Genomic DNA, 9703 nt, shown 5'->3' with positions numbered 1-9703 from the left:
TTAGACAATGTGCAACTAGACTCTCTGTAGCTGTATTAGACATTGCATTCCAAGTGATGTGAATTGTGCGTTCTCTGCATGACAAATGGTAGATTTTAGTCTTATAAATAAAACCTGTCTGAAAAATATATATAAAAAATGATAACATGGCAGTAGCAAATTGACAAAATGCATGCTCAGTATTAGGACACAGTTGATCGTTCCATACTCCTGCAAGTTTGCAATAGTGCCACTCTTTTTGTCTCGATATATTTACCGACTGTGACCATCTCGTTGTAAAATAATGCAAAAAGGGATCAAAAAAGTGAGACGAAGACGAAAAAAAAAAACATGAGGACTTGGGGTTGTATTGCAAAAAAACACAATGACCTGTTTTCTAAATGATTATGCAGTTCAGTGATGAAGATGTTGAGGCTGAAAGATGAGGACTGGTTGTGTACTGTAACATAGGTTTTGGATGCTCTGAAAAAAACACAAAAAAGACGTTTGCAATGTAAAGCAAAGATGCATATTTCTGAGAGACCTTACTTTTATAAGAAGACTGTATCTGTATCTCCCCGTGTGGTTTGTTATTGGTAAATAATAATGATACTATTGAATAACAATAACTATACTCTGAAACAAAAAAATACATTCAAAAGGGTTTTTTTGTTGCTTCTGTACTTTAGAGCTATGCACACCAAATCGCCAAACTGTCGAGTAGTTAGAGTACGGTGATTGAATACCTAAACCTGAATGACACAATAGGTTCAACCGTGAGATTGATGTCCTCAACGCATGTAATATTAAAGACTCCCTCTCTGTATCCTGTCAGTGTGTGAAGTGGTGGACATTTTGTAGCTAGCTGAATTGATTAAAAGTAATAAACCCTAGTCGCACCCGTGTCTGTCTTTATTGCTGCAGTGAGTGGAGAGTCTCTCTCTCTGAGGTCCAGGGGGATATTTACAGAGGAACACCACTCAGGTTATGCATTCATTAATGTGGACTATCACTGATGTAGTCCAGCCTCACTGCTTTCCTCACTGCTCCAAACAAGCATCATCTTTAGGCGTAGAGCAGGCAGACATGTTCCTAAAAATCATGATTAGGACACTGACAGTCAACGAGATTAATGTAGGCTGTGTGCAGCTAGAGTATTACTTTAGAAGAAAGAAATGACTCAAATGTAAAGGATCCAGCCAGTCAAAACGAGTTTGACATGATGCTTAAAGCCTCTGAACTCTTAAGTATTTCTCTAAATTATTCGATATTCTCGACCAAATAGGCAACAATCTTACCTAAATATTCATTAAGAGTTTAACGCAGAAAAACTTCTTCACGACTTTGTGGGTGGTGTTCGACCAGATTTGATTGACAGCCATCTCTAAAGCCCAAAAACCTAAGTGTGAAAATGAGATGTTGTGGTTCTATGGAGGGTTAAGTTCTGTTCTAGGTCTATACGCTTCATGTTAGCCGAGCTAACAGGCTGCTGGCTGTCGATTCATATTTAGAGAGTCGTATCTATCTTCTCATCTAACTCTGCAAGAAAGGGAATAAGCAAATTTCCACAAGATGTGAAACGATGATGATGATGATGATGATGATGATGATGATGATGATGATGATGATGATGATGATGATGAGGTTACATTCTTGATAACACAATGTTTTCGTGGAGTTGTGTGAGCTGTTTTCAATGCGTCCGTCTCCAACCATCTGTCGATGCAGAAGAAACTGTGTAGAACAATTCATCAAAAGAACACGTTTAATGTGAGCTCCGTGTATCTGACAACAGTCTGAGGCTGGCTGCTTCAAATGTAACCAGCGGATCTGTCGTGCATAACTGTGGCTTGGCACTGTAGATGGAACGGATACCTGCTGCCTTCAGGTGGCTGTAAAGAGTCACCAGTGAAAAGAAAAACCTTCAGTATAGAACTAAAGTGCCCCAGAGAACAGCAGTGTTCACATTTACTCGTTGGAAAGAACCCAGCGCCTGTAAGCTAACCCTAACCCTAACCCATGATGCAACGATCGATAGGGACGGGGCAGACTCACAGAGGTTTGAGGATCACAGCACTAGCTCGCCAGCTGCATCACAACATTAGAATGCCCTCCTTTGAACAAATGGAGGCCAGAAAACTCCATTAGCTGCAAATGAGGAGCAGGCTCCACCTTGTACTGGAGCAGCAGCACAACCAGGAAAAAAAACAGGTGTTTATGCACAGTTTAAATATATGGTTTTAAAGTTTTAACGGTTTTCATTTCAAATCTAATACCAATGCACCAAATGAACAACAACAATAATAGTAATGATGAATTGATATATTGGTTTTTAGTGGTTCTAGTCTTGTATTTCTTGTCTTGTATGTTGGCGACTAAAGTTTATAGTTCATCCACCTTTTTTGTACGCCATGAGAGAGCTTCTATTGACATGCACTACCTCTCATGTCAGTATAATCTCAGATGTGCTGGTTACAGACAAAAGCAACCACAACAAAACACAGCCTGGATGGATGGACGGAAGGAAGGACGGAGGTGATCACATAAGCCCTGCTCGCTGCTGGAGGTAGAAACACTTTCTCTGAGTATGAAAGAAAACTGAACAGCTATAAGTATCATCTTCTCCCGTTCTTTAGTCTACAAAAAAACGTTATTACTTTAGTTTTATTACTTACCGTTATCTTTGCTTTATTACGATTTAGAGAGTAGAGTTTGTGGAATGGAAATGAATACAATGAAGGTGCATTTCACCTGAAAGTCATCATCCAGAACAAACCTTTCTAACCACATCTCCACATGTAAGGGACCATTTGAGTAATCCTCTGTGTGCACACCAGATGGTCTTTAATTCCATGCAAACAAGTGACATGTAATAGTGTTATTCATTGTAGAACATAACATTTTTAAACTTAAGATGATTTAAAACTGATGATTTGTGTCTACCGGACGTGATCGAGAACACAATATTAAAGCTAATTCTTTGTTTCTATACAACAAACCAAAAGTTTATTTCTTGTGAAAAGTGGAATTCTATGATAAATGGTGCCAGGGTTTCAGTACGTTAACAATAACAATAACCTTCCACAGAACTGAACAAACACTAAAAGGGAACATTTGTAGGCGTGTTTGTTATAGTTGGGTTTTCCCCTTCATCCTTACTTCTTCCTCAAAGTCCTGCCAAACACAAGGCTTGAAGACAGCCCAGCACAACTAAGCCTGAGTGAACAGAGAGGACAAGAAGGACAAACTGAGACCAGAGACATGTGCTTGTAGGACATCCAACAACAAACAGTAAACACCAGAAACAGTCTACATTTGATCTGAGACACAGATGAAAGAAATGCTGAATGAGTAAGTATAACTGATACACTGAACATTTTTACTCCGGAGCAGGTTAGTCGTAAGTTACCATGGTGATCTAGTGGTTAAAATAAAGCTCCTAAACATAGCTCATTACAATGTCAATCTCGCTTCATAGTTCACTCCTCTGGAAGAAGAAAGACTACAGAAACACACAAGAGGCTCAAGCCCACCATTCACACAGATAGGAGAAAGGAAACACACAAGGAGGGAGATCCAAACATCACCAAGACAGCTTTAAGTCTTGTTGTGGCAGAAAATCAGAGGCTGAGTGTGAGAATGAAACTAAAGATGACCAAGGTGTGTTTTATCTGTTTTGACACAGTATTTAGAAAAATAAACATTCTTTGGAATATGACTTCTACAGGTAATGATTGCACAATGACTGAGCTGCTGGAAGGTTAATGGCAACCGGTACGAGGCCTGAACTAAAAAAAAAAAAGCAAATACCTGAAGGTTAGGACCAAGAGTTTTAATTCAGGATTTAAAGGCCTCAACTGCTGATGTGAGCAGGAAGGTCATTCCAGAGGAAGGGGATGTGATAGGAAAATGTTTATGAATGATTGAATGTTACATCTATGTATCACTTTATTCTGCACATTTCAATAAAGAAAAAAGAATAAAAAATGTGTGTAAAAAATGTCTTTTAACTTAAGAAATTCCTCACGATCTAAAAATGCTCCCAAAGAGAGCTCAGGACTTCTTTCAAGCCTCATGTTTGAACAAACTATCATTAGTCATGATGATTAAAACGTTAGCTGAATGCAAACAACAAGAATAAAGCTGATTCTGGCCCAACAAGGAAACAGTTGTTAACTTTCTCAAAGCAGGTGTGACTTACACAGAACTGACCAAACGATTGATAAGAACACAAAGCGTGCTGATGGACCAGCACAGGACAAGAAGGAGAACCTATGATCTCGTCACTTTAAGAGCTAGACTCATTAGATTCATTGAGACTGAGACTGACTTACTCTGTCTCACTCACTCACTCTGTCCCCCCCCCCCACCCCCCCCCCCCCCATTTCAAAATAAAAGCCCCACAGAGTGAATCCTAACTGGAATACTTGTGATGAAGCCTGTCATTTAATAACCTTTGTGTTTGTGTCAAACATTATGACTCCTCTCCCCCTCTCTCACCCACCCAGTCCCACCCTTTCAAAATAAAAGCCCCATAGATTAACTGTATCTTAACATGAAGCTCAGAATGGGGTTCGTACAGAAATGATGGGAGCGTTAGCTCCCATCATTTCCAAAGGCTTCTCAAACAAAGATGTATATGTCCAGTACAGAAATGACGGGAGCCATTTGTGGACTGTCAATCCAAGAGTATGAATCTAAAATGCAGAAAAGAGAGTAGCACTATCTCAATTGAACCTGAACGACGCTACCGGTAACATTGGCGTGTGTGTATATTGCGATGTCTTCGGGCAGTAGAAGCCACACTGTCAAAATTTGATTTGGCAGTTGAGTTTTATGATATTAATTACAGGTCAACAAGTTTTGACAGGTAATACTTGCACAATGGGCTACAGCATCTCTCTATATAAAGACAGCTGACCTGCAGTGAGTACAACAGAATCCAGAGGAACCAGCTGACTTCTTCCTGCCGCTCTATCACTGACTGTCAGCAGACACGTAAGTCTTCAAGAACGTCATGTTTTATGGTTGTGGACCATACAGTTTTCTATTTCAGATCTTAATTGATTCTATTCACTGTGAGTAGTGTAAATGGTGACAGTATGCATGCTCATTTAAAAAGTAATTTATGTTGGATGTCATTATGGTGATCCATATTTCAGCACTGATATTTGAATTTGTAGTGATGATCTTGGAGCTCACCTGAAGACGCACAGTCATGCTGCTAACTGTTTACTCATGATGTGTCTTTCTTTAATGCAGTTATCCACCATGACCACCTACATCTCACAACTTGATGTGTCCCTGAATGAGGCAGAGGAGCAAAATCTCAGGAAAAGGGGCTTCAAGCAGCTCCCAGGTGATCTGAACAAAGGAGCAGGTGAAAAAGTCATCTATCTTTGGTACAAAGAGGGGCCAAAACCAATCATTAAGCTTCAAGTTTCATTCAACGATGACATGACTACTGGATTGATCAATGCAGGGTACAAAAAGATCGAGAAAGATCTCAATGCTGGAGTAGGAGGTAATTACATCTACCTTTGGTACTACCACGGGTCTGGAGAGTTTGATACTCCCATAGTGAACATTGAAGTCACTACAGATGCAAAAGATGAAGCTGCAAAGTTTGGCTTGGGCTATGAGAGACTAGCCTGTGATCTGAACCGCGGGGCCAATGGGGCCTGGATCCACATCTGGATGAAGAGAGAGAAACAAACCTACATCTGTGACCTCATTTTGGTGATGGCCTCTTTCACTTTTTTCTCTTTTTCACTGTAAAACAATGTGATTATTATATTACAGTAATACTGCTGGTAATATCAGAAAGTATCAATTTCTCCTGTTCTCCTGTCAGTGAATGATGATGATTGATTGAATATTTAGTCTCTGTATCACTTTATTCTGCACATTTCCTGCTTTTCAATAAAGACGACTTTGCATGTGAAGTGTTTGTTTCAGACTCTATAGAAACTTCACTTTGAGTGTTTTCATGTGTTTTCATCACCTACTCAGATCTCTGACTCTAGTCAAAGGTGCAGCACCACAGTATATAAATACAAGTTAAAGTCCTACATTAAAAAATATATTTATTATTGGTTATAATTAATAATGCATGAATATGTACATTGCTCCTCTTGGACCCGAGCGAGCCCCATTTGGGGTGCTTGCGGGTGACGGCTGTAGCATCTCCTCCACTTCCGCTGGTGGAGGTGTGCACGCGCGGATCGGGGAGGAACTCGCTGTGCGCGATACAGAGAGCAGTGGATAATTGTCATTTGTATCAGGTCTAAGTTTTTTTACTGGCAGATTCGCGGGCCACATAACATTACGTGGCGGGCCGGATTTGGCCTGCGGGCCTTGAGTTTGACACATGTGCTTTAGAGCATTCTTTGGTGAAGTTATTCATTCATGTACAACTTTTTTTTTATTGTTTGGTTGTGTGAGGAAGATGCATTTGTGCTTTCTATGAAATCAAATATGTAAATGTTTTTACGTGTAACATGAAACATGTTTTAGAGTTTAGTATTGAGATCTATTTCTCTAATACTTACAGCCTCCCTCTGAAATCCAGCTTGAAAATGTTTTAAGTTGTAACAAAGATACAGTTACCAAAATATTTCATGCTCAACTGTCACTCTGTCAATGGAAACATATGAGAGTTCACTGAAAACAAAGAAAAACAAAACTACAAATTAAAATCAATTAAAACAATATTCATCACTGACTGTGAAAGTCTGACACAAAATAAGTCTGCTAAATGTAAATTGCGTTTTCCTGTTATATGACAGAAGTCTCAAAGCTGAGGAAGAAGCTAGTAGGTGGAGTATGTTTCTTTTTGTTTTGTTAAACTAGCGTTGTCACATTTATAATATTACAATAAATAATAACATCAAAATAATGGAAAACCAAAACAAATTAATATTTAACTATTTACATTTGTATGTAAAGATAAAACTACATTTAGTTTTGTCCATAACATTATAGCATCAAAAATAAAAAGACGTGTCAACAACGGGTGGTTGGTTATTATATTGGTAGGGACTCGGTTTTGTCACACATTATTTGTTACAGACTTATTATTTGCTATTTGCATATTTCCCAGATTAATGTTTTCTTTTGAACTCTCCTGATTTAGAAAGGAACCGCAACACCCTCCTCACAACATGTCAAAATAATAACGTGTTTTATACCCCAACTAAAAAAAGAAAAAAACTTTATTCCCCATAATGCATTTCAACAGCAGCTATTGTTACAGCCTCACTGCCTTAAATGCAGACATCTTTCAAACTCCATATCCACAGTTTGTAATGCAGGCCTTCCATAAAAAATTGGCCTCTGAGCCCGCCAAAATAGCTCTGATGACATCATCAGGGAAAGTAACCCGATGACATCAGCAGAGTTATTTCCTGAGACTAGACAAAAGCTCCTCCAGAGCCACAGTGGATATTATACAACCGTTTTTTAAGGTCAAGATTGGGAAATTAAGGTCAGGTGAGGTTTGAGATCAAAGAGGGTTAGAGGTCAGAGAATGGATCAAAACTATTCACCAGTGCCTGAATTTACAACGAGGGAGAGGCCGAGTTGGAGGGAGGAGGGGGAGGGGGGGGGTCTTCTGAATGGCCACAGTATGTTGAGTTGTGTGAACATGAGGAGACACACAACATCCCGCTGGAGACGGGAGGAAGAGAGCGGCCAAACAGAAACAATGTGAGACAGAGGAGGAAACCCCATGAGAGATTCAGAGATTCAGAGAGAAGAGAGACTTATTGTAACGACACGAGGTGGACTCAGAGCAACACTTCCTGTTTACAGACAGAGGATCAACATCAAGCACATGAAGTGTGAATGTGACACACTCACGGAGGCCCAAACTAAATGCAATATCTACGGAGGGGGAAAGCTGACGCTGTCATAGAAGCAGCAAAGCATGTCAGAGCATGTTAGACCCTGAGAGATAAAACAGCAGAACACACACCTGTGCTGAGCTGTTCATGAGCCTCTCTTCTTCTGTGGTTATTAATGCATTCAAATGTTTCATAATCATTTGTCTGAAACATGTTTTATTCTTTTATGGTGGTGTGCTACTCTATGTTGTATCATGTATGTAGTGTATTATAGTGCATATAGTGTGTGTTCATAGTGTTGATGTGTAAACTGTTGTCATTTTCTTACATTCTGAATGATTACAGTAGTGTTACATTGTAAAGAGCTTACTGCTTACTTCACACATTGAGAAGTACAATTCATATGATGAGCTTAAAAGATAAATAAAACAATGACGTTTATTTTTAAAGTCCAATTATAGAATACAAAGAGGTGTATATTTTACATTTGTTTCTTGAAGTACACTTTGCCAAAGATACTTGCATACTTTCCCTCCAGTAATTATTTCACTGCGGGGCTTTCATGTTTTGAGTGGTATTGATAGTTTTACTGAAGTAACTAATCTGAATATTCATTCCACCACTAATCACATATTAAACCAGGTTGGAATCAAATGGAAACCCTGTTTCACACCGACACTTTAGTGTTGATTCTGTTTTGTTTTGATAAAGCCAATTATCACAGAATATACGTTTAGTTTTTATCTTGTCCTCCATCATCAGAAGCTATTTTAGGAACAGCACATTTTACCAGATGAAGTCAAAAGCTAGTCAGGAGTGAGGAGCAGAGGAAACACGGACACCTGGTGGCAGGAAAGGACTGCAGGACATTCTATAACTATTTAATACTAGATTATATAACTACACCGAAACACTATCACTCAATCTGAATGTCATAATAAACATATTAGTTACATGAGCAATCTTATATGTAGTTGGTCAATTTCACATCCATAAGGATTCTCAAAATCCTCGTGTTGAAATCAAGTTGTATAAACACATTAAATTAACCCTTATGACAAACTGAACAAGAAAACATACATTGTTATTTAAAATTATTTTCTGTAGCCCGATTATGTTTTAATTTGTTCATGTTATTATTTATTATGTCTAGATACCTCATTTTTTACTTTTCATATTTCATCTCCTATCATCATGCTTGATTCTTGTTTTGTGTAATTATTTGACGCGCTGTTGAGTCTTTTCAAACGGAAACATAGAATATCGTCAAACAGAACTTGTCTTTTAAAACCATTTATTCTTGCAAGAAGAGGCGCAGTTACACAGACTCACAAAGAGTGTGTAGAAGTGTGCGCTACCAACTTCAATTCACACACAGTTATAAAGAGAGTGATGAAGGGTGGGGGCCTGTGTACTGGACCATCCTGTTTCAGGCCGCGCAGTTAAAGAAGTAACAGAAGTGCTTCATCTGTGTAACAACAGACACACAGATGTATACGTTTCATCCTTAAGGCAGAACATGTGAATATACAATAAGTACTTGTTATCCAACACACAGAAGAAGAGGATACTGTATGTGTGCAGGCAGTCAGCTGCATGGATCACAAGTTACATGATGCAAGCTTCTGATAGACTGTTACAGAAACAAGTTATAAAACAGTTTACTTCTAAGAATATCATATTTCCATTACCCAACAGCAAGATGACCCAGCGAGGGTGAAGGTGTACTGAGTTCAGAGCAAAAGTACAAGTGCTTAAGCATTTACACAATAAAGTAAGTAGAACTATATACTCAGTAGAAATGTACCATCACAGATCTGACCCGCTGAATGTCTGTCCATAATGTTCAAAAGGACAAAAAAGTAGAATTACTGCCTTGC

The sequence above is a fragment of the Pholis gunnellus genome (assembly GCF_910591455.1).
Source record: "Pholis gunnellus genome assembly, chromosome: 19".
In the NCBI taxonomy this organism is placed as follows: Eukaryota; Metazoa; Chordata; class Actinopteri; order Perciformes; family Pholidae; genus Pholis; species Pholis gunnellus.
This window is presented reverse-complemented; position numbering follows the sequence as displayed.